At 42.7% G+C, this 25,376-nt stretch overlaps 1 pseudogene across 1 annotated transcript in view; it reads right to left on the reverse strand.

Annotated features, from left to right (window-relative positions):
- Window positions 1-20,960, reverse strand: part of LOC144373315 (secernin-1-like) — a 54,389-nt pseudogene extending 33,429 nt beyond the window's left edge. Inside the window, exons 1-2 of the transcript XR_013433042.1 lie at window positions 20,823-20,960; window positions 19,922-20,032 (exon numbers count right to left, since the gene is read on the reverse strand). The product of XR_013433042.1 is annotated as a secernin-1-like (transcript). The remainder of the gene's footprint in view (window positions 1-19,921; window positions 20,033-20,822) is intronic.
- Between the last annotated feature and the right edge of the window lie 4,416 nt (window positions 20,961-25,376).

A 25,376-nucleotide genomic window follows, 5' to 3' on the forward strand; every position in this document is an offset into this window, starting at 1 on the left:
GTGTGTGCACAAAACACACACACACACACACACACACACACACACAGACACACACACACCATTCATTCCCTGAGGGCTTGTGTCACATAGTTATGTTTCAGTATGAATCTTAATCAAGTTCGATTTTCCTCTGACAGTTACTTTTCCCTGTTTCCTTGTTCTAGTTTAAGACTCAGTCTTCTTTTATGAAAAACCATATTCATACCAACATGAAAGTTCTTGTTTTCCATATAGAAGGAAAATTAGAAAACAATAGAATTGTAAGAAACAGTTTCATTGTTAGGACTGATAAATCGTACACTACCCATCAGGCCATCTACGGAGTAGCAGAATATCACAGAGAAGTAGATCATTTGCATTTGAATATATAAGCAGCAGATCCTGTAAAAAAAGATTCCATTTAGCAGGGATGCATGACCCTGGTATTTTGCGGGGCCAAATTGGTCTTTAACCGGCATTGCTAGCTTAGGCTTCTGTTCTAGGTAACTCACTTGCTGGGAAAATAACATTGTCTACAGAGTCAAGGCTATTTAATGAATAACAGTAGAGGAGGATTTTTCATACTTGGACTTAATGTCTTTGGGCAAATTATCTTCACCTGTGACTCACTTTCCTCATTCAGAAATGGGAAGAATAAAGAGTTTGCTTCCAGGACTGTGGGGTCAGTAAGTATGCTCCTCTGCTTCCAAGAGCAGACCTAAGGAGGTGCCAAGTGGATCTTATGCTGCTGCTTCTATTATCCATGGGACATTTGGCTACTCACCCTGGTCACAAATTTCCTATGGACAAATCAGCACTCATGATATGACTGATGCACAGCTGCTTCTGCCACACAAAATACGACAGAGTGTTTCAGGAAATTTTATTACCAAAGACGTTTCTTTGGTTTGCGGTGTGGGAATGAAAGTTCTGGAGAAAGTGACTGCACAGGACCTTCCCTCCCATCTCTCTTTGCCCTCCTTCTTCTTGTGAATCATGACTCCTCAAGCCCATGACCCCACACCCAATCCTCACCAAGGACAGAAAATGTGAACATAGATGGTAATAGAAACTCACCAATCTCACTGTTCAACAAGCAATTTGTCTATAATAACAAGTCTCAACTGTTCAAAAATACAGTTAAAATTAAGCATAATTTTCTTTATGGCTAGTATTAGTCAATTGAAGTTTCATTTCTTTTTTTTTCCCTAAATACACACTCGTAATAGTAGGCTTTATCTCTCCTGCTAGCTGACTTAAATAATTTCAGTTTCATTTAGTATTTAGAGGTTAAGTGAGTACAAAGACACTAATACTAAAGGGACAGAGGAAACCACCTGCAGCTCCCTGCAGCAGCCAGCAAGCCCTTGTACAGGGAGTGGAAGGCACGGGCACCTCAGGAGCCCAAGAGGCACTGCTCGTATGTGTCACTCACGGCAGGGCACAAGAGCGTCCCAGGCAAGCAAGAATCCCCTAGGAGGCAGTCTGAGCCCTGTGTGAAAACCCCTGATTCAACCCAGCTGCAGGGCGCCTGGCTTACACTTCACTTGTTACACTTAAATCTTTGCCGCAATAAGGAGATGAAATATTTTGTTTCTCTTTGGTGAAAGGAATAGCAGTTAAAATAACATCTTGGGTGTCTGTGTGAAAGCCTCATGTTTGCAAATACAGCTGAAATGGTACATGTATCTCATTTAGATAGATGCTAGTGGACATACTAGTAAAATAATTATTATTAAAATTTCATCTACCCCTTCATTTTGTCATTATTATTTAAAGGGTCAAAGCTGTCTATGTAATGTCTGGATTAAGATACCAATCTGTACCAGCTTTTATTTCATAAGACTCTTCTCTCTGTAGAAATCTGTGTCAACTTAAGTGAACAAATGACAATTTTCTTATGGATCAAGAAAATGTACATCTGCTTAAATTTACCATCTATAATAGCTTTTTCAGACACATCTGTTCTCTAGAAAAAAATTTGGCATTAGACTCTGATCTCCTGTGACCTCTGAGATGGTCTTAATGCTTCCTTTTGTTTAAGGTTCTCAGAAACACGAACTTAATTAGATCCAAGCACATGGTGATTGATTTCATTCATGCAGAACTTGCTCTATATTGTACTGTGCATAATGTTATATAGCACATTCACTTTTATTTTGTGCATTTTTAATTGCTATATGTTTTGTATGAAAAGAGGTAATTTGAGCTGTTGAAGGAGCTATGGTGATATTATAAAATAGAACACCAGATAGTCACACCATCAAGAAATGTCATTTTTCACATTTTTAAACTCAAGAGTGTTCAACATTAAACTACTAAAGTTTTAGTACCATGTCCCAAGATCTACTCTATAGTATATACTTATTGATATATTGACATCTATATCTATTATTATAATACTATGATATATAAATATATACATTGATATGGATATGATATCTACTGACATGCTTATCTATATAACATTCATTAGATATTCATTGTATTAGACTCAATTATATCTTGTAACTCAATACATCTTGCTAATATATTTGGTCACGTCACATGTATTACAAAGTCCCTTTGTAAGATAACTTTTTCATAGGACACTCAGAAATACACAAAGATGACTCTTGACCCACAAATCACAAAACAGGAACAACAATACTTAGACCTACTTGTGGAGCAGAGTATTCTTACTACGATGGTCTTCTGCATGTGTACAAGACTTCTTTGTATATTCCTGCAGCTAGGCGGAAAATAAAAACCCTTTGGATTGTTTAAGTAAATACCAAGCTGTTACACATTATTTCAAGTAACTGTATGCGATAAATATTGATTCAGACATGTAATAAATCTATGAAGATGACTTATCTGCGCTTACTTTGAAGAGAAATTCCCCAGAAGGGCAAGGATGTCATTTCCTTGATGGCAGATGCAGTTTTAAGACTTGTCAAGGAGGAAGCATGTCTTGCTTAGGCACCTCTGCTCTTCTCCAGCTGAGGAATGCAAGCCAGGGTGCACTATTATTGTTAGACTACAAAGATGAGACCACCCCAGTGGCTCCTGTGAACACTGTCACAGCTGCTCCTCTTCCCTTTGAAATAGTTCAGGGTGATGCATGAAAATGGGGCTGCTTTTATCAGCCTCCCACTCAGGGTATGTTCAGCCCACTGAGGAAAATACTTGTGATACACTGCTGACAGAAAACAAAACACGGCCCACACTGCGGGCTGCTGCCAATCAAGGCCTGCAGCTGTGATGAGGAGCATCCACTGACTCCACAGGCTTGCCGCAAGGACCTGTGCTTCACTTATCAGTGATCACAGATCTCCATTGTCCCTGAGCAAGGGGAGCCCCTAAAAACCCCTGGATCACCAATGCTGACATGCATACATGGATGGATGGATGGATAGACAGACAGATAGGCAGAGAGAAAGACAGGATGAATGAATACATGTATATATTCCTTTCCACAAAGCACATCTTTGCTCCCATTAGATTGAATCTAATGATTAGCAGAGGGGAAAAAGTTTGAGCTGCCAACTCCATATCACCCCATTGGAATAGCATCACTCAAGTCCAGACTCCTACTCTCTCTCCCCCAAGCTACCAGGGTGGCCCACCTGCCACTATGGCCCCTCCAGGGAGTTTCTACTGTGCCACTCACCCTTCCCCAGGGACTCCAGCCATGCGTGGCTTTCCCTGGTAACCCTTACCAAACAGCTGCCCCAGCCTCCTGTGCCTGGTCTGCACACCCTTTCTCTCATGTACCTGCTTCTCATTGGTCTTCAAGGTTGAGTCGCTTTCTATGGTAAAATCTTTATTAAATGCTGTCATGGCATTAGTGAGTCTTCTTCCATTGCACTTACTAATGTGTCAATAAGAAATGATCAAATTTAATTTTCTATGTTAGCAATTCTATCACTGTTTATCATATCAATGAGCACAGGGTATTGAAGTTATGTGTCTCCCATCCCAAATTGCCAAAACATCATGACTTAGCACCTACTGTGAGCACCATGCCAAGCTCTGGGGGTGTGCTGAAGAGCAAAACTGCCTCAGTCCTGACCTGCTCTTGTAAATTTTTTGTGGTGCTGGGGATGGAACCCAGGGCTTTGCGCATGCTAGGAGAGTGCTCTCCACTGAGCTCTAACCTTGATCTCATGACCTTCCTACCTTGGCTCCCCAGGTAGCCAGAGTTACAGATGTGCTCTTTTGATGCTTATAGTTTAAAGAAAAAAAATGACATTAAGTAAGTTTCAAATTACAAATCTAACAGGTGTGGGATGAGGTCAGGGGAATGGGGTAGGGAGGTTGAGGCTGGTGAGGTCAAAGCCAGGAGTGGCGGGGGAAGAGCAAGGGTCAAGGGTCGGGGCCCACAGAAAGGGAGAAGAAAACCTAGTTAAGGCAACAGCACCTGCATGGGCTTGGAGAAATACCCTTGAGCAAAGTGTGGAAGAAAGAACTGTGGAAAAGAGTAAATGCTGGTCTTCGTGAGCTTTTCAATGAAGTGTGGACCTGACTTTGAGGGTTCTAGAGAGCCAATGCTGTACACTGGCAGGTTCCCAGCGCTCAAAACGGTCTTCACAAATCATTGACACCGTAGATTTGCATCACGAATGAAAGGCACTGAGTAGAGAAGATGCTACTTTAATATTTTAAAGCATTAGGTAAGTGCCAGGTGCAGTGGTGCACACCTATGATCCCAGCGGCTCAGAAGGTTGAGGCAGGAGGATCGTGAGTTCAGGGCCAGCCTCAGCAACAGCCAAGCGCTTCTCAACTTGGTGAGACCTCTCTCTAAAAAAATACAACATAGGGCAGGGGGTGTGGCTCGGTGGTCCAGTGCCCCTGAGTTCAATCCCAGGTACCCAAAAAATAAAAAAAGCCTTCGATGAAAACTTTAGTAAACTCAGAATTCTCATGTTCAGGTCCCTCTCATTATTTCAAAGTCATCTATTTGGGAAAACTTAGACCAAGTAACACAAGATTCACATTTCTATTCAATTATATTTTATAATCTATAAAACTATTCAATTATATTTTATAATCTACTATATTTTATAACTATTCAATTATATTTTATAATCTATAAAACTCCTCCAAAGTACACATTCATGAATAATGAATAATTTAGAAAGTCTAGAACAGATTTTTACATGTTGATATGTCTTTGTATGTACACATATAATATTCCATTTGAAATAATGCAACAGTGTAGGTTATCAAACTCAGACAAAAATATCAATCAACATATTTAACAGCAGCAATATGTTAATGGGTCTGACTTAATATATATATTATTAAATATCTTTTAATGGAGCCTATGAGTTTGTATATATCTTATTAAATATCTTATTAAGAAGCTAATTACTTTGAATATATCTTATTAAGTATCTTTCATTTCTCAGTTTCATTAATATTCAGCCTTATATTCTTAATATTTTCTTTCATTCAATTTCAAGTGTTTGAGTTAGATATTCCCTGCCTTGAGTCTGAGTGCTGACCAGCCCATAAGTGCCTTGCGACTCCAGACCGAGGCAGCCGAAAGCACAGAGGGAGATTCAGAAAGGAAATATATTCATTGCTCTTTTTTTCTTGATATGATGAATTTACTTACTGCCTTTTAAAAAGAGGCTAATTAGCTTTTTAAAAGCTGCTGGAAATAAATTATAAGAAATATACTAATAGATGATACATATTTAGGTTGGCAAGTCAATAATCTTCTCGGAGTTCAAACTGTCACTGTTGAACAGCAGGTTTCCACACACACTCTGGGTCACCTCCTCAGGTATGAGAAACTAGAAAGACATTCCTCCTGGCTTCACAGCAAAGCAAGCTAGACAAGTCACAAGTTCAAGACTTTTGTGAATCTATCAGAGCGCTGTGGTCACAGGGCCACCATGAAGCCCCAAATCCAGGGAGAAAAACCCAACTGCAAAGAAGCCAGCACTTGTCCTTGGGGCAGAGACCACAGGGATCCTGAGGAGATGCAGACTGAGGAGGAAGAGCAGAGTGGAGCCCCTGGGGCCTCGGGTCCTCCATCTGACCTTCTCCACTGACCCTGTGGGCTTCATCTATGTCTTCATTGGTTAAACAGCAACAGTGCTGGCTGGGAAGCTCTGGGAATGAGTTTCTTCCTCAGACCCACCCACACCCACACCCCATGGAAAAGCCTTAGGGGGAAGGGGGAAGGGGGAAGAAAACACTACTGCCCCAGGGAACCATCAAATAGGGGGCAGCCACAACAAGGGAGTGGGCAGGACCCCAAGACCACCCACCCCCAAGAGCAAAGGGTACAATGTTGGCTTACTGGGAAAGAAAGGCCCCACCCTCTCCACCACCCCACTGAGGGGAGGTGTGAGGAAAGAAGTGTTTGAGAGCAGCTAGGAGACAGAGAAGGAGTAAAACCACCTGGAAATCCACCCCACGCCAAGCACAAGGTATCACCAGAGGGGGCAGCCGGCAACTATACCAAGCCTCATATCGCCATCCTCCCCCTTCCTACCCACACTGAATGCCCACAGGAAAACATGAGGGGCTCACCTGCAGGTACAAGAATGACTTACTTCTACCTCGATTGTTTCCATAACACATTCTGCTTTCAACAAGCAATCATAAAAATCTAAAATGATAAAAATTATTGCCAAAGAGGACCAAAGTTGACGAATGTATACTACCCATTTTTGAGGTGTACGATAAAGCTAGTGTGATCAAGACAGCCTGGTATTTGCTATAGACACACACAGAGACTGTAGAAACAGGTCAGCATTAACATAGGAAGCTAATGTTATACGAAGCTGCAAAGGGAGTCAATTGAATAAGGAGAAGTTTTTACCACAAATGACGCTGAACAAATGATAACAATTGGATGTCCAGATGCAAAAAAAAAGATGAACCTGGACCCATATCTCACCCTTCATACAAAAATAAGCTCAAAATGGACCACAGGCTTCAGTGTTGAACTATAAAGCACCTAGGAAGATCTTTTTTGTGATTTTGAGTTAGGAAAACAGTTTTCAGACCCTACCAAAAAGTAGAATCCACAAAAGAAAAATAACTTGAAAACTTTTATCTGAATCAAAATTAACTTTCAGACATTGATACAAGAATAAAAAGTCAAACAAAAGACTGACAGAATATATTTCAGATTGAAGACTTATATTCAGAATACATGAAGAACCCTCAAACAATAATAAAAAACTTTTTTTTTAAATAGGAAGAAGACTGAAACACACACTTCAGAAAAGATACAGGAGTGTCATAAAACGCTCAGTGCTACACAAATTAAGGACAGTGTCCCTCCCCTGAGTTCTGAGGAGGCTGACTCCTTGCTACACAGTGAGCTGAAGGTTTGGTTTTTCAGAGGCAGATTAGGTTTATTTTATACTTGATATCCAGAACAGTGCTCATTCACTCCAATGTTACATCTTTAAACATAAAAATGTTCAACATTATTAATTAATTAGGGAAATTTATAATTAGGAAAATTCAAATCAAAACTACCAGGAGATACCATAGACACTCTGAACAGAATGAATCCTGAAAACAGCAAGGGTCTGGGCCACTACAGAGCATGCACACAGTCACCTCCACCTGCACAATCACTTGTGAGGTCGGAGCTTCCTAACATGCACCTATCAGGGCCCAACAATCCCCCCTTCCTGGTATTACTAACTGAAACTCGCAGCCACACACAAACACACACACACATACAAATGTACATAAGTGTTAATAGTATCTTTATTTATAATCCTCCAAACTGGGAACAACCCAGATTTTCTTCTACTGGTGAATGGGCAAACAAACTAAGTATCCAGACAAAAGAAGGCCACTCTGCCATTAAAGGAAAAAATTCAGTGCCTCATACAACGTAGATGAATCTTAAATGCATTCTGTAAATGAAAGGACCCAGATTCAGAAGACTGCATGTAAGACTGCATTTGTATGACACTTAGACAAACAAAATTATAAGGACAGGTCAGAGGTTACAAAGGTTGACATGAGGGCAGGGTTCTACAAAAGAGAAGCAAATGGGAATGTGGGGGTGACAGCTGCTGTGTATCATCACTGGGGAGGATTCAGGACTGTGTATCTGTCAAACTTACAGAAGTGTATTCCACAGAGAGTCAATTTCACTGAATGCAAATAAAACTGATAAATTACTACTGTTAATCTGTCTCTGAAAAAACAAAACCTGCAGCTCACTGTGGAGCAGCAAGAAGTCAGCTGAGTCAGAATTCAGGGGCTGACTCTATCCTTAATTTGTATACCACTGAGCAATTCATTTAGAAAAGAAACTTGTTAATGGGATGTCTTCTTTCCAGTTGGTACCTGGAGGTTCCAATGCTCTTAGACCAGCTCATTTCCACGGAAGGTGCCATCTGCTCCTAGTAGCACACTGAGTCAAAACCCTGCGTCTCTGTCTTCTAGGACAGGACCAGCCATTGGCTCTTGGTGAGCGCACTCACCTCCTTGGAGAGCTCCTGGCTCTGGGCACAGAGCCCTTGACATGTATAACCTGCCCAGCTGTCTGCTCCCTGCTACAGTGTTCACCCCTCTTCTCCACTCCCTGGAGCTCAACCCAGGTGTCACTTACCAGGCAGGTCTTTGCGACACACTGCTCTAAAGCTACCAGGTAAGGATGTCAACATCTGTACTGCTAGAACAGCCATCAAGGTCCATCACAACTGTAATTAACTAAGGAACCAAGGAACTGGGGAAGTAGGAGCCACCTACATAACACTGACCATTATATTTTTAGCAGTTAGCAAAGGACCCTGCAAAAAGTGAGGATCGATAAATACTTATTGACTGAATTAATGAACAAGTAGGTGTATTTTAGTGTTGATATCCAGAACAGTGTTCATTCGTTCCAGTGTCACATCTTTAAAAGTAAATTCAACAGTTCATTGCTGGCTCACAGTCAGCTCCAAGGGAGCTGTTTTACTTAATTTCATGTGTTAATCTGGTTGGGCCAGGGGGTGCTCAGGCACTGGTCAAACATTGCTCTGGGCATGTCAGTGAGGGTGGTTCTGAATCGGTGGACCAGTGAGCAGACTGCTCCCCTCCTGTGGGGTGAGTTGAAGGCCTGCCTAGAAGAGAGAGCTGATGTGGTCACCTGATGCCTGACATGGGATACCAGCCTTTCCTGTCTTCAGACTCAAAAAACTCAGTCCTTCTTGGGTTTAGAAAATGCCGACTTTCAGACTAACACTTCAACTACCAGCTCTGTGGATTCTCAGGCCTCTGAATTCAGACTGGAAGTATCTGTTGGTTTTCCAGGTCTGTAGCCTGCTAATGACAGAAGCTGGAACTTCTAACCCTCCATAACTGTCAGCTAATTCCTTATAATAAATCTATATGTTAGTGGTTTCTCAGGAGAACTCTGATATAGGACCTCCTATAAAATTTTTCCCTTACATTAGTTACTTTCTTAAATTCCTGACATACTTGGACTTTTTTAGGCACACTCTGTATCTTGTACCCACAACCCTTCCTACAATCTGCTGCCCCCACTTCACTGTGTCTAAGGACTGAATATGGCCCACTGTGTGACTTTTTGGTTTGAGTTCTAGGAAGAAACAAACTAAACTGCTCTCCAGGGACCTGCTAAACCTACACAAAAATAAACAAAACAAAAAATGTGTCATCATTAGGAAAAGGGTAATTTTTCAAATATGGCAAAACCTAGTGTGGTCACTTCAGAGGAATAGTGGAGACTCAAAATTTTCTTTAGACTTCAGAGGTGCTCTAAAGAAACAATCCTGTACCAACCCGGTATTCCAATTCCGCAAGGGTCACACAGTTCCTTAGCTGTCATGCTCCTGGTGAATACGTCAGTGTGTCACCATAAAAATCTCAAAGGAAAAGCTCCCTCCACACACCACCTCACCGTCACTGGCTCTGGCCCACTGTAATGTCGAGGGAAGTGCACCTTCTGAGAAATGTCTGTTTTTTAATATTCATAATAGTTCTATTTCATGCCAGCAAGAGCATTTCCCCAAACCATGTATTTCCAACTAAAAAGTTAAAAATAATAAATATTGATAACTAAAACTTGAACAAAATGTGGCTCAGTATAGCCCTGGCCTACCATGTGAGGCCCTGGGTTTGTCCCCTAACAACACAAAGTAAATGATTTAAAAATTCTAAAAAAGTTGGACAATACAAAAAAAAACTAAAAATATTTGCAGCTATTTGAAATAAACAGCATTACTTCTTTAAACACTTGTTCAATTGAAGGTTTACTCCAACTAACCGCCATAGGCTCCCAACACTTCCCCAATCCTCAAATGCTGTTAGGTCCACTATTTTTGTTCAAATAATAGGACCAGAGAACTCTTTCGACCGGAGGCAAAGTTATATTTCATTAAATTCATTGATCTTTGAGAGTGTGAAAGGAAAAATAAATAAGGATAGAAAGAATTCACTGAAGATCACACACCCTTAGCAAATGTGTGTCTCCAGCATGTTTTCTGAGATAAACTCTTCAATCATGTTTGTTATTAAATAGCACCAACATGCACTGACTCAACAAAAGGCATCTCTTTGTTATGGACTTGGGAGAACGCGGTATAAGAATGTGAGGAGGAGCAACCAGACAGGACTCAGGAGGATAAGCCAGATGGAAAGGAACAGATAAAGGTTCTGGAACTCACACTCTGAACAGGAAGCAACTCTCCCACTGCACTGCACTTGGGACTCAGAACTCCTCAAGTCTCCTGCACGCACACACATGCACTGTGCTTTCCAGTGATTCTAAAAGTGAGAAGAATACTTCAATCTTTAACTCCCTGAATGCTAAAATTCCAGTTATTTCCCTGGCCTATGAGCAAAGCAATATTGATGCAATAATCATGGAATGTTACTGAAACACAGTTTTTAGGAGCGATTTCTCATTCTGCTCTAAATATACAAAGATTTGGATTTGTCATGCAATTGTTTAACCCTTCCTAAGTCTCCTGAATAGTGCAGTAAGAAGGAAAAATAGTTTTTATCTGAAAAACTGTGAGCATCTGGTGAAATAAAATGGGGGAAGAAGAGAAAATTTTGAATACAATAATAGCAAACCAAAATTACTGATCTACTTGAAAGCAGTGTATTATTTCAAGCTGACCTACTTCCAAAAGTGGATAAAGAACCAAAATTCTCAAGTAATAAACACAGGGAATCATATGTGAACCCTGAAAAGTATGTCTAAGGAGTGATATAACTGGCAGCTGTTTTTAATCAGTGGCTTTCTCCTTGGATGTGATGGTTACAGGGATGTAAGGTATTTGTCTCATAAATCAAATATATTTGGTGTATATGCTAATCCATTTTCTCCTTCAAACACACCTAAAACTTGAACATAAACAACCATCTAGCTATGGTCCAAATGCCTACATTCCTCCCAAGATTCACAGATTTAATCCTAGCCTCCAACGTGTCAGGGGTGGCCTCTAGGCAGTGAGTGCATAGAGGGGCAGAGCCCTCAGGAATGGGATATTAGCGCCCTTGTAAAGGAGATCTCAGAAGCTGGCTCATCCTTTTGCTACCTTGCGAGGACAGAGCAAGAAGGTGTCAGCAATGATCTTCTGTGATTTATAAGAATGTGCTTTCAATACACAAAGACTGCTGTTGCAGGTTTCATCTTATTGCTGCATTCAGTAAAACAAGGAAAGTCAAGGGCCTTTTGCAGGGTGAAGCACAGTAGGCCCCAACACCAACCTCCCCTGTAGCTACTGGCAACTGAGAGAGAAAAATGAAAACTGTATTTTTACCAACACGAGGGGATTGCTAAAGCAAGAAAATGAGATGAACTGGAACTCCAGAGCAGGAGCTCTTTCAAAGTGAGGAACAAAGTGACTGCTGGTTTCTTCTCAGGGGTCATTTGTTGATTTGGGCACACGTGCTAATTCTACAGGTGCAGACTAAGAATTGTGACTGGGCTGCCTTAAGGGACTCTACCAAGGGAGCAAAGCCAGCACGGTTTGTAGGAGTCAGTGTGTCCCTTTTAAGGAGCAGAGTGCATGTCTGATGGGTCCTGAAAACAAGGTTCATTTTCCCTAAGGGACTTTGCTAAACTGTGGGCTGTGCTTAGAAGCCTGAGAGACCAGGCCAGGTGTGTCTAAAGCCACCTTGAGGGCTCCTCTGGAGGCATGTGAGAGAAGAATTCTGCTAAGCCAGAATGCTTGCTTTAAGCACAAAACTCCAGGATGTGTAAGGAATCAAGGCCAAAAGCACCACACATTAACATCTCCCAGGAAAGTGAATTAGCAAGCCCTCAGAGCTGAGCAGAGCTGACCAGCCCAACTATGCCAAGCACAGACAGAAAGCAGAGGCCTTCCCAAGGTCAGCAAGGACCCCAGCCCAGCTTGCTCTCACCTGCACCAGTTCCTCACCAGCCTGGCCAAGCAGGGAGGGGGAAAGCCTTCTCTGCCACTGTGATCATCTATCATCATCTGACATACAAATAAAATACTGTTAGATAGGAAAAGGCAAAGAATAAGAGATGAGTAATCTATAGAAAAAAAGATAATTAATATAGGCTGAAAAATTACCCAGAGTTTAAAATAACTGTGATTAAAATATTGGAGAAAACAGATGTATATAAAAGGGTGAGAGATGGAGAATTCCAACAACAAATGGAAGCTACAAAAATCAGCAATGAAAATTCCATAACAGAACTAAAGAACATAATTATTAGACATTAGAGAGTCTAGATGCATTCACTACTATCCTGATTACAACACAGACCGAACAGAAATTCACAACACACAGAACCTGACAACAAAGCAAAAGCTGGTGGCCTAGTGGAAAAATGAAAATTCAATACACACTACTACAAGCCCATAAATGGACAGAAGTTCCAAGGGCAGTTGGAGGCATGACACAGAGTGGAAGATGAAAATGTACACCCCACGGCCCAGCAACCTGGCCCCCAGCAAGCAGGCTACAGCACCTCTCCCTCTTTTACTCGTAGTACAGGTTCAAAAGGATGCTTGAGAATGTTTTCAGCAGCACAGCACTGCTTCATGAAGTTATACAGCTGCGCACATTTCCAAATGAGTCACAACAAGACAATAGAGAACTGAATAATGGCTCACAGAATAGAATTCTGCCCATACACTAGTGAATGTGAGTCATTAGCCCCATGTAACAGGACACACCTAAAGGGCAGTGTTACACAGAAGGTGCAGCAGGGTGACTCCAGGGGTGCGGTACCATCCACACACAAGGGCAGTTTGCTAAGTGTAAGCTGGATAGGCCTGGGGGACCCTAGGCCTCAGATCATTTCAAAAAAGTCACTCTCTCCCAAGGTCAAGGTAGGGTTTTCCAGAGGACATATGTAGAAGCAGAGCTGGAAATGCAGCTGTCCTTTAAGTCCAATATTTAAAACCATTTGCAAAGAAAGAAAAAGCCACTTAAAAGTGCTGGTTTTGGTTTTTCATTCCCGCTTATTTCTTCATTAGATAATATAGGTATTCTTTCATCAAAATTTTATTTATGTTTGCATGAATAGTTTTATTATTCTCATTACATTAAAACATTATATAAAATTATCAATTTAAGTTTCAAACACAGCTAATGCTGTTAGATATAACCTACATAAAAAAAACAGCTCTTTGGATCCTCAATAAATTTTGAGTTTAAAGGGTAACTAGAATGAAGGTGCTTCAAAAGCATGGCTACAGAACAAACCCCTACCAGCCGATCTGCACACCTCCTCTGTGCTCAAGCCACATGGCTGAAGAGCAGATTCACAGGATGCCCACCTAGGGCTGGACGGATTTAGGAGGGACACACAGGGTTCCTAAAAGTGTAGATTGTTTTCTTTAAAACAAAATCAAATATAGATTTGAAGCAAATATGGAAAAAAGTGGGTGTGTATGTGTATTTGCTTTTCTACTTATTTCACTATATAACTGAAACACTTTCAGGTAGGGAATCTATCACTTGCCCCACAAATTCCTTTTATCCAACTATATATTTCCTTTAGTGTCATTACTTTTCCCTGTGAATCCCACTAGGTCCACTGGGTGACGTCTATTTCTCTCAGCAACTTCACACACACACTGACTAAGAGTAGACCTAAAAAGTTTTTCCCCCTTTTCCAAATGAATATGTATTTTTACTGATAATCTTTCAGAAATAGGAACCACACAGATGAAATTATAGTTTTATGGACAGGTAAAAGGTGACCTCAGAGACTCCATCACATGACATAATCTGATGCAATGTCCTTAAAAAAAGAGTCAATAAAAGGGAATGTCAACATCATTTGAAAAATAGAAATAAAATAATCAAAAGTACTGGTTTAAAACAGATCCTTTTCACCTATAACAATCTTTCATGTATATTTAAATTTCTGCACACATACACACACACACACACACACACACACAAACAAACACACACACACACAACCATGGATGAAAAAGGCTGACATGGTTAAAGCAATACAACTTACCAACTGACCAAAATGACAATGTTTTAAATTAAAATAAGTAGTTCTCCATTAATGCAAGCAATAGTTACTGAGTCCCTAAGGCCTAAGAACACAGGAGAATAAAACAGGCATTCACTCTGTTCATTCCAACAGGCAGAAGAGAATGCACACAGAAATACTCCAGATCATGATAGATACTACAATTCAGAAAGAAGACAAAGTAGGGAGATGTGGTTTTGACTGGAGAGGGAGACTCCACAGAGCTCAGTGGAGAGGGAGAGGGCAGAGGCAGGCCTGAAGAGGGCACTCCAGCCATGACAGGCTGGCAGCCAGCCAGACCTCTCTTGGCTGGTCTCACCTTCTTCAGAAGGTAACAGGACCATGCGAGAGGAGCACAGAGCAGGAGCACAAGAGGGAGACAGCAAGCTGAAGGGCGGGCAGGGAGCCAACCAAGAGAAACTCGGGGGGTTCAGCAGGGCAGTAACATGATCTGAGGCTTGGACTGTCTGAAGACAGAGGGACCCAGCATCAGGAAGGCAGGAGGAGGCCACTACTGTAGACCTTCTGGCAAGAAACAGTGGCCTAGGAGCAACCATGGAGGGCAGGCAGAAGGAGGAGGACAAAGGAGCCCTGGGCTCAGGAAAGGGCTGAGTACAGCTTAGCAATCAACAGCGATGCTCAGATTCTTAACAAAGAAATGATGACTTCCCCTTTGGAATATTATGTTCTCAGTCTGTGTTTTAGCTATTTTCTTACAAGGGTACAGCAAAATACCAAAACTCAAAATAACAATGATTTCTCCTTTGTTCTGTCTGTGTGTTTTGATCTGCTCTATCCTGGACAAAAGGTGCAGACGGGTCTGTCCCTCCTCACCTCTGTCCTCACTCTGGACTATCTCCCATCCTGGGTAGATTCTTGTGCAAATGATGGTAGAAACACAGGAGGACAAATCCCACTTTAAGCCTCTGTTTGAGAGGTCATTTTTACTAATGTCCCACTGACCACAGTAAACCTCAGGGCTGAGCCAGAATCACATGGCAGGAGATACCCACTTCTCCATATGATGAAGACCATGGGTACTCAGAGGGACAAAGAACACAGGTAGTAACTCAGCCAACACAGGGTCAGTGTGGTCAAATCAAGACATGGTGCACTAGAAAGGCAATGACATTTAGGATCTTTATGAGATTAGGATAACAGGGGAGAGAAATTGGTTTGAAATTTAAAAGAAAATGATGAAATCTGAAGACACCAATAAGATCAATAGAGACTAATGATCACAACCAACTAGAAATTTGTAAGAAAAGACAATAAGTATTCACTTATTTTAATTCATAAAATTAAGCAATTGTATTTCATAAAATTAAAAATAGCAAAATCACTCAACAAAGTAAGAGGCTAAATAAACTTTTAAAAAGTTTCATAGTTTCACCAAGTATATAATACTCTTACTTAACATTACGAAAAATAAGAATACGCTTACTTGTCCATATTGCTAAAAACAACTGTTTGCTGTGCTTAGAAAATATTTCTTAAAAGAATGAATGTGCTACATATGCTCTGCTGAGGTCATAGAAACATGCTGTGCACCTGAGAGGAGGCAGAACTGAGTCATGAAGAGTTTTCAATGCTAAGCAGAGAACTCTGCATTGGTTATGCATTTTACCACAGGTAAGAGGAAGACCTGAAGAAGGCATTGGGCAACTGTGCACAAAAGAATTCAACAGACCAACCAGGAACAGGTGAATACAAATTCTAAATTAGTAAAGGAATTCAAGAACTAATCCAAGAAACAGGTGAAATATCTTAGACAGGAGTAATATAATAGGAGAGAGTCAAAGAAAATGCTAGAATCCAGCCTAGGGCAGTGCTTCTCAATCTCAAGGACACTTGGGTCCAGTTATAAGGCAGATTCTGCGTCAGGAACCAGAGATTCTGCGTCAGGAACCAGAGATTCTGCCTCTTCATCGACCTCCAAGGTGAGGCCAGCACTGCTATCTTCACATCACTTGTGAGTAGAAAGGACACAGAGAATGGAGCCATTATGGAGAACTTCCTATGCATCAGCTTTCCCAGCACTCCAGACACTGCAGGAGCATCTCATCACATGCTCTCCCACCATGCCATGGCCTCCTTCATGATGCACACCAAACATAACTTGTGTGTCCAGTTTTGATGTTCTGTTCAGTGTACCTCCTCCCACTTAACTCGGTGCCTTACTTGGCGCACCACTTCAGCCCTGATGCTTAACTTAGCATGCATCTGGCACATGGCCTGCACTGAGGATTTAAGAAATGAATGAACAGAAATACTGGTAAAGAAGCAGGTCTGAACACTCCAGGGTTAGAAAGGGCAGCTGCGTGCAGAGAGATGCTACTGAGAACAGATAGAGGCTCTGGGAGCAGATCTGATTGCTGTATTAATGTGGACATTGGAGCCATGAAAGAAAACAATGTAGGGGACACACAAAGAAAGAACATCAAATAAACCTCTTGGGGGTACACTTGAGAGAACCTAGCGGAGGTGACAGCAAGGAATACAGTCAGCAGGAGGTTTTCAAAGAAAGAACACTCAAATAATGAAAAAAAATGTTTTAAAACACAGCCTCTGGGCCAAGGCAGATGGAGCACTGAGCACAGCCACAGGCTAAGCCTCCGGCTGGAAATTGGAGATTCTATGAGGTTCAGGAGGAGCAGGAGACAGGGAGGAAGGGAGGAGCCAGCACTCCCTGTTCACACCCAAGCCTACCTGCTGCCCATATGGAGGAAGAAGCAGCCTGGTGTGTTTGAAAATGCCTCCAAGAGCCAGGCTGTCATACAGAAATAAATGAAATGGTCTCTTATAAAGCAGGGACGGGGCTTGGCTCAGATCAGAGCATGCAGCACACGCCCCCTCCCCCATACAAACAGCAGCTGACCCACTTCAGGGGAGTAAGAATCCAATACTGTTAAAATGGACATTTTTATTTTTTTGTCTCAGGAACACACAAAAATCAGAATATGTGTGTGAAACTTCCTGAATTGGGCAGAGAATATATTGAATTTGTAGTGTACCACTGTATTCTCTCTGGCCTATACAAACAAGCAAAAACACGACTTATCCAAAGTGAATAAAAGTACAAGACTGCAGAGGAGAACGGAGAGTGTGGCTGGCTTTGAGCAGACCAACATGCAAACAGGGCTGATGTGTTGAGCCACCAAAGCACAGGTGACCGAGGCCCAGGACAACAGGCACAGCAAGTGGCCCAGAACACACAACAAAGCAGGAGGCCTTCTCTGTGAGGCCCAGGAACCCACCCAGCATGGAGAGAAAGGGTGGAGGAGGGGTGGGAGGCTTGAGATGAATGGAAGTCCACACTGAAGTCCACCCGACACAGCTCCAAGTCCAAAGCAAAAGGACCACCGTGGAAAATGGCCTCAGACTGGAAAAACTGTTTCTGAAAATACACTGATTTGTTTATTTTAAATTTGGACAGTCCCAATACTTTTCAATGATCTTTTCATCTGATAATATTTGAGCATGGACAGTGATGGCTATCTGAAATGGTACCAGGTGTACAAGACGGATTACGGAAGGAGAATATTCTGGGGAGAAAACACTCCACAAGTGAGGGCAAGAAGGCAGCAGCCCTCCTGCTCTGAGCCCCTTTGTTGACTGTGCCCAAAACATCAGAAGCCAGTTGAGACAGGAGACAGCTATCTGGCCACTTAAAACTATCTGCACTGATGCCATATTCATGCTCAACAGCAGACAGCAGGTTAATAAATTAATCACCATACCATCCTAGTCTGCAGTTAAAACTGACCTAAATCATCAACTACTTCTGTTTTCTCTTATGAAGAGTTTGGGCATTCTTTCAGCTAGGCTGCGACAGTCTAGATGGGCAGCAGCATTTTATGCTGCTCTCCCTCAGAGGACAGCTGGCATTATGGTATGTAAAGTGCCACCCAAAGCACGAGGGTCCATATAAAAAATTCATCAGAAATGATGTCATAAAGAAGCATATGCCTAACAGAAGGGGTACGAGATACAACATATGCCTAACATAAGGGGTACGAGGACAACTCAAGGTAGAAGTCGAGAGAGAGAAAAGTGAAGAACCATCAATGCTACAGAAACAGATTAAAAAACTGGGAAAGAACAGTCCATCATTGAGGGACTCTCATTTGACACAACAACAAGTGTCAGGGGGGTCTCCCAGTTCGCCATCTTGTCCTACCAAGCCACGCTGCCTTCCACCATGGTCTCGAGTTTCCTGCTGAACTCTCAAAACCTATACTACTGATCTTAACTTGTCATCACAGTTTCATTCTGTCTATGCTTCATATGGGGTGCCCTGAAGACACTCTTTCTTCCTACTCCACAGGGCGACACAGGAAGCCATGCCACACACAGAAGACTCACTCCTGGTCCTGCAGATGTTGGCCTGAAATAAACACAGGCTCTGACATGACCACAGTGAAGGTCGGGAGTTCCAGCTCTGTGCCAGACACCTCCCACAAAGATCCCAGGGTTCAAGGCCCACGAGTAGGTTCACCTGGAGCTCCAACCAGACCCAGCCCAGGCACCCTCCAACCCCTCCCCAGGTCCTGGATACTAGAAGGCGTCTTGCAGTCCCAGGTCACCAAGGGAGCTCCACTCTAAGCCAACTCTAGACAAGGGCCGTCCAACAAGACACATAAGGCCCTAACAGAAGCGGAAGGGGCAGGAATGGAAGAAGCCAGTCCAAGAACGTGATTATGTCAACTTAGTTCCACTAACAACAGAACTGAAAAAATCATCAAACTCCAAAATTAGTTAAAAATACAACGAAAAAGCAACAACAGAAATTAATATGTCTTATTTACCTCAGCTATTCTCGCTCTACAGAAATAAGATTTCAAGCTCCATGAAGGTAGGACTCTGCCTACTCTGCTTACTGCTGGATCTCCCACAGAAATCAACCTAACACAGCTCATCTGATTTAGTAATAGATACTTTTTTAGCTATTTACTTTTTCTTCAGTTTTTCTTTCTATTTTTCCCTATATTTTACTCTTGATACTAGGTGAAACACATAATATTGTATAAAATTTTTTTTATGAACTGTTCTTAAAAACACACAGCATTTGCTCTCAATATTTGCGGTTAAGAATTAATGATATAGTACATAGGTAGCTCTGAATTTCCTGTTGAAGGATGACCACTCCAAGTACTAGTTCTTGCCAGTTTTTGGCATCTGGGCAATTTCGAGGGAACTGGTTCAGATTATCTCTTATGTGGCAGACATGACAAACCACTGTTTACACCTTCTTAATCCAAAGCATTCATAAAGTGCATTTTTCAAGACAGCAGATTCTTAATAAATGGATTCCTGGGTCTTAAGATGTCCAGGTAATCCACAATTTCCATAAGTAACTAAAATGAAACAATAAAAAACATCTTAGTGCAAAATGCCATATATTAAAAGCTTATTTACAGTTTACCCATCAATCTCAAAAATCCATACATCTCATCTCTGACACTTTCAATAAATTGGGACACTTACCCCTCAAAGATACTCATTCTATTTCCCTTTTGCATTATTTTCTTCTATGGTTGTAATTCCTAAGCAGCCAGATTTTAATAATTTAATATCGATTTTTGAAACCTTTTCACCCTAGAAAGAGAGAGAAAGAGACTTGAAGCACTTGATGGAGTGACACCCTTCATTTTGGCCAGAAGGCTCTGAGGCCTTCTGGTGGAACAGCCCCTCCAAGGAAGCACTCTCAGCTCGCCATGCCTGGCAGTCAGGGGCTGTCAACTGGACTCGCCACACTTCTTTGTTGGTATTTTGCAAAATCTAGGAAAAGAACCCCAGGGTTGCGGCGGGATGGGAACTGGTTAACAGAAACGGGAAGGGAACGATCCCTTCCACTAATGATGAATCAAACACACTACAGCGTGACTCCTTCCCTGTGCCGCACCAAGAGCGACACGCAGGACAGGGTCTGACGCCACCTCGCGCTCCACGCAGCGGCGAACTCCTCCAGAGCACGGGCGGCGCGGGACAGCGGCGGCGGCGGCGGGGCAGCCCGAGTCCAGCTCGGCCGGGAGACAAAAGGGTCCGGGTCCGGCGCCCGGGCCACCTCGGCTGGCCACCTGGCAGAGACTGCGCCCCGCACCGCTGTCCCGCGGCCCCGCACGCCTGCCGCCGCCCGCCCCGTCCCTGGGGTGTGTCAGCGGGAGGGTGCGGGGTCCTCGGAGCCCCCGTGAGGGCCAGGGTCCAGCGAGGCGCCCCCAACCCTCCTGGCCCGCGGCGCGGGGCGCCCCAGAGCGGAGGTGGCGCGGAGGGGAAGGGGGTCTCCGCCAGCCCAGCCACAGCCGCGTGCTGCCGACCAAGGGAGGGCCTCGCTCCCGCCGCCACGGACCCTGGGCACCGCAGCCCTGCCACCGCCGCCCCTCGGTACCTGGGGCCCCGCCGCCGCAGCCGCCGCCGCCGCCTCAGGCACTGGCTGCGCAAGAAGCCGCCTCAAGCAGCGCTCCCGGATCCGGCTGCAGCCGCCTCCTCCGCCGGGCTGGGGTGCGCTCCCAGCTGCAGATCCGCCTCTTGGCTCCCTGCGACGGCCAACTCCGGCTGCCCCAGCAGCCCGAGCCCTTCAGCTCCTCACCCCAAACTGCTAGCGGCTGCCACCGCCGCCATCAGGGCAGTGACTGTCTCGGGCAGCTGGGACCCACAAGCTCCGCTGTGCCGCCAAAGCTCCGCCCCTAGGCCCCGCCCCATCCTTTCTTCGCACGCCCAGGCCCCGCCCGACCTCGAGGCCCAGCCTCGGACGTCCGACCGCCCTCACCCGCCTGAGCAGGCCACGCCCCAGCGTCAGCCCTTCTTCACTCGTTGGCGAGCGCCCCGCTCCTGTGCCTTTTCCCTTCGCTCGCCAGGGCAGGTCCCCTTGAGCTGCGCGGGCCCCGCCCTTGAGCCCTTTCCGCGCTTCCCTGGCGGCCCATGCCCACCTCCCTCGGCCGCTAGCCTGCCTTTGTCCTGCAGGCCGCGTCCCTCCCTCAATGCGCGCCTCTGAGGCCACTGAGCTCCGCGCGGGCCTGGTCGCCTTTCCGTCCAGGGATGCTTTCCTAGCCCAGAACTCCACGAGGAGGCAGAGGGGGGACGCTGCCGGCCGCGCTGGACGCTCTGCTGCAGCGCCATCCGCCACCTCGCTGCATGCAGGAGGCGCCAGCTGTTGGCTCGCCCTGCGCCCTCCAGAGGTCTAGATCTCGGGTTTCTGCTGGGAAAATAGGTGTGTGTCAACCGACGGAGCGGGAAAAGCGGGAAATGTGGTGCATTTATTATTTTTAATAAATGGAGCAGTTTTAATCATGACTTAGTTTGCCATGCAACACTGATTGACTCCAGTTTCACAGTTGTCACTTTATATGTTTACTGAAAATTTTAAATGAGAAACATGCATATCATATTTCATTTCCATTAAGCCACTTGCTAGTGTGATAATTAAAATAGTTTCTACCTGACGGGGAAATTCCAGAAACTTGGTTTGGTGGGCCTTTCTAATAACTATCCCCCAGCATGGAATACAGTTTATTCTAACATCAGCTACATCTAAGCAGTTAATAGTCTTCAGCCCATCTAGAATTTTAATTTTTTACTTTAAATAAATTTTATTTCAGGGCTGGGATTGTGGCTGAGTGGTAGAGCACTCACCTCGCATGTGTAAAGCCCTGGGTTCAATCCTCAGCACCACATACAAATAAATAAATAAATAAAGGTATCCTGTCCATTTTCAGCTAAAAAATGTATATATCAAAAAGTAGGGACTGGGATTGTGGCTCAGCGGTAGAGTGCTGCCTAGCATGGGCGGTACCTGGGTTCGATCGTCAGCATCACATAAAAATAAAGGCATTGTGTTGTGTCCACCTACACCTTAAAAGTAAATATTTTTTTTAAAAAAAGAATAAAAATAAATAAATAAAGTTTATTTCATTTTTTATTGCTGAAAAATTGAGGAAAGCAAATTTCCTCAATAGAAAAGCTTTAATAGTAAAAATTTTATATTACTTCTTTTTGTTAATTACCTGCATGCTATAAATAGCATGAGCAGAGTTCTTACTCCTGCTACTATTTACATTGTTTAATCAGTTTCTTAGCCATCATTTTCTCCAGAAAATGCCTTTTTTTTCATACGGCTTTTCTTATTTTTCTTTATAAGATTTCCTGAAATTTGTCTTCACAACTGTATAAATTTGAAGTTACTGACACCTTCAATTACTGCTTCTCTATAGAATCTTAAATCAAAAATTTTATCTGTTTGTAGGAAGGTATCTACTATGTTCAAAGCAAACTCTGCTTAATATATTCTCCATTCTGGTTTCTTTATACAAAGAAGAACAAAATGTTCAGCTTAAATCTTTCCCTAGAAATTGTCTTTTTAAAACTTAGAGCTACACACGTCAACATATATTTTTACAAGAGGAAGCTCAACATATATTTTAAATTTGTTTGCTTTGATGATCTTAAGCAAATTTGTAGAGTGCACAGATTGACATCTCAATTTTAGCACATTTGTATACAAAATATAGTTTGTTGTTGTTGTTGCGGTACTAGGGATGGAAGCTGTGTCCTCCTGTGTGTTAGCACTGATCCTACCACTAAGCCACATCCCCAGCCCCAAATATAGTTTTTTTCCAATTAGAAGCAGCAGTTCCATCAAAAGATTCTTCCCACAAGTTCAAGTATCCCAAAGCACAATTATACATTTCAAAATTAGGTTTTTTATAAAGTTTATGCTCTTTTCATAGAGTACATGGATTTTCTTTTTTTTTGGCAGAGATAAATTTCAATTTATTTGTAAGCTCAGTTTTCAGTCATTATAAGACTTTAAAGCTGCTGAAGGTAAATAATCTCATTTTAGAGTGCCAAGATTTTGAATGAAATGCATGAAAATGTAGAGGTTTGTGTTAGTCCTGCAGTTTAACTAGTAGGTCCATAGGTTTACTCACAACAGAGTGCTTTCAGGAGCCTTCCCAGCAGGCTTTCCAACTGGGCCACAGTGTACAAAAGCATTCAGCATACTTGCTTCACGCTCCGCTCTAGGCAAAACTATCTCTATTTCACATATTCCAGACAAACCTCATCAGATTTTTCACATGTACCAGTGGGTCTCAGAAGTAGCAGCCTGGTGGGGCTCATGTGTGTGGAGACTGGCAGCAGCAGTCCACAGCACGCTAGGCACTAGGCTGACACACAGAGTCCCAGCAGCATCAGTGGCCTCCCAAGTTCTCTGATTATGACCAGGCCCAGGACTGCTTGGAGGTGCAAATGTACCACCTCCCATATCAAGCCATATGTACTTACTTATTTTCAGATAGCACCCCCCACAGTATTCTAGTTACTTTGAATCTGGAAAGGTTCAGGAAAAAATTTCTCACTGGCCATCTTTCATATTTTCCCACAAATTTAAATTCTGTCCTCTCACACACTATTAAACATGGCAGACACTGAAACTAAGACAAGGAAGGTCTATCAAACTCATCCCAAATGATTTTAATGCTAATATTAATAAGAGTCTTATCTACACAAACACATGCATTATGTTAGTTATGTTGATGGGTCTTGAGGGAGACCTAGACCATGCAAAAGATTTGATTGGCCTGATAAGTGTATTGATAGGGATAGCCAGCTGTGTTGCTCTCTTAAATACTCTTTTAAAAGAACCCTTCTTTAAATTTCACATTTTAAAAAAAATTAGGTGCCAGCTTTATTCAGTGCTGTTCTTGAAAGCATGTCTTAAAATAGTCTTTACTTATAAAATGTGAAAGACAAAAGCTTCTCCTTCAAGAAATTAAAAGAACCTACAAATATGATTCATTTTGCAGAATTACCAGCTAAGCAAGATGAAGGCTTGCTAGCAATGATTATCAAGTAGCTGATTACAACGTTTTACCTGTGTTCCTTAGACCCCTAAGCTAGAGCAAAAACTCAGTCAAACCCCAAAATTACATCTATAGTACACATGATAACATGAATTCACATTCTTGTCCATTCCTTGTATACAGCAAGGAATTTTAAAAAGGAAAATAGAATCCTCTAATGTATGTCTATTCACTGGATTCTCAGAACTTATTTTCCCACCTCTTCTACTACAGGTTTCTGTGCAGTTTATTAATGCCAGCCGTCTCCCTCAGCCTGTCTTCAGGCGCCTCATACTGATAAATGTCACTCATGAGTATTCTCCGAACTATATTTGAAGTATCTGAGACTAGCAGAAGCGGACTTAGTAACAAGTTGATTTCCTGACTCCCATGTCATGTGGTCATACATAGTAATAACAATAATTGCATATAATTATACTACTTTGAATCTAATGGTAAATGTCATTTGTTAAGGTGACATTTATAATTTATTATGTCCACTATGCATTCTCTGATGAGATTTCTGTGAATCAGATAAATTACTCACTTGTTGTGCATAATTTATTATTAACTTGACAAGTTCCCAAGAAAATAAAAAGGATTATTTTTTGTCCTCAGTCTCTGCTCTTCTAAAACCATACCTCCTTCTTTTCTTTTTCCAAGTCTCCGTAACTTGCTCAACAGGCATGCCTTAGCACTGTTGACCTCAAGAAGGTTTATCAGATTCATTTGGAAATTATTAAAATGTTATGGAAAACGCAAAAATAATTTGGAAGCAGCGTCTATGGGGTGAGACATTTTCCTAAGGTCACAGAGGCTCCTGGGAGACCATGTTTTCCATCCCACAAAGATGGCAGGGTACGGTCACATTTCCCTGTGGTGATGGCTCAGATGGGGCCTAGGACCCAGCAGCACCAAGAGTCCCATGCAGGGTCCTCAGTTTCTCTGAATGTTTCCTTTCACCTTGTCTGAGTTAAGCTGGACGTTACATGGCCCCCTGGTGTAACGTGTCCATTTTTTACTGGTTAGTTTCTTCTAGGTTCCCATATTTCTTAGCACTGTCAGTTGCCTAATTCATAATCCTTCCTTTGGGGAGTTAAAAT

The sequence above is a fragment of the Ictidomys tridecemlineatus genome, unplaced genomic scaffold (assembly GCF_052094955.1).
Source record: "Ictidomys tridecemlineatus isolate mIctTri1 unplaced genomic scaffold, mIctTri1.hap1 Scaffold_350, whole genome shotgun sequence".
NCBI lineage: Eukaryota > Metazoa > Chordata > Mammalia > Rodentia > Sciuridae > Ictidomys > Ictidomys tridecemlineatus.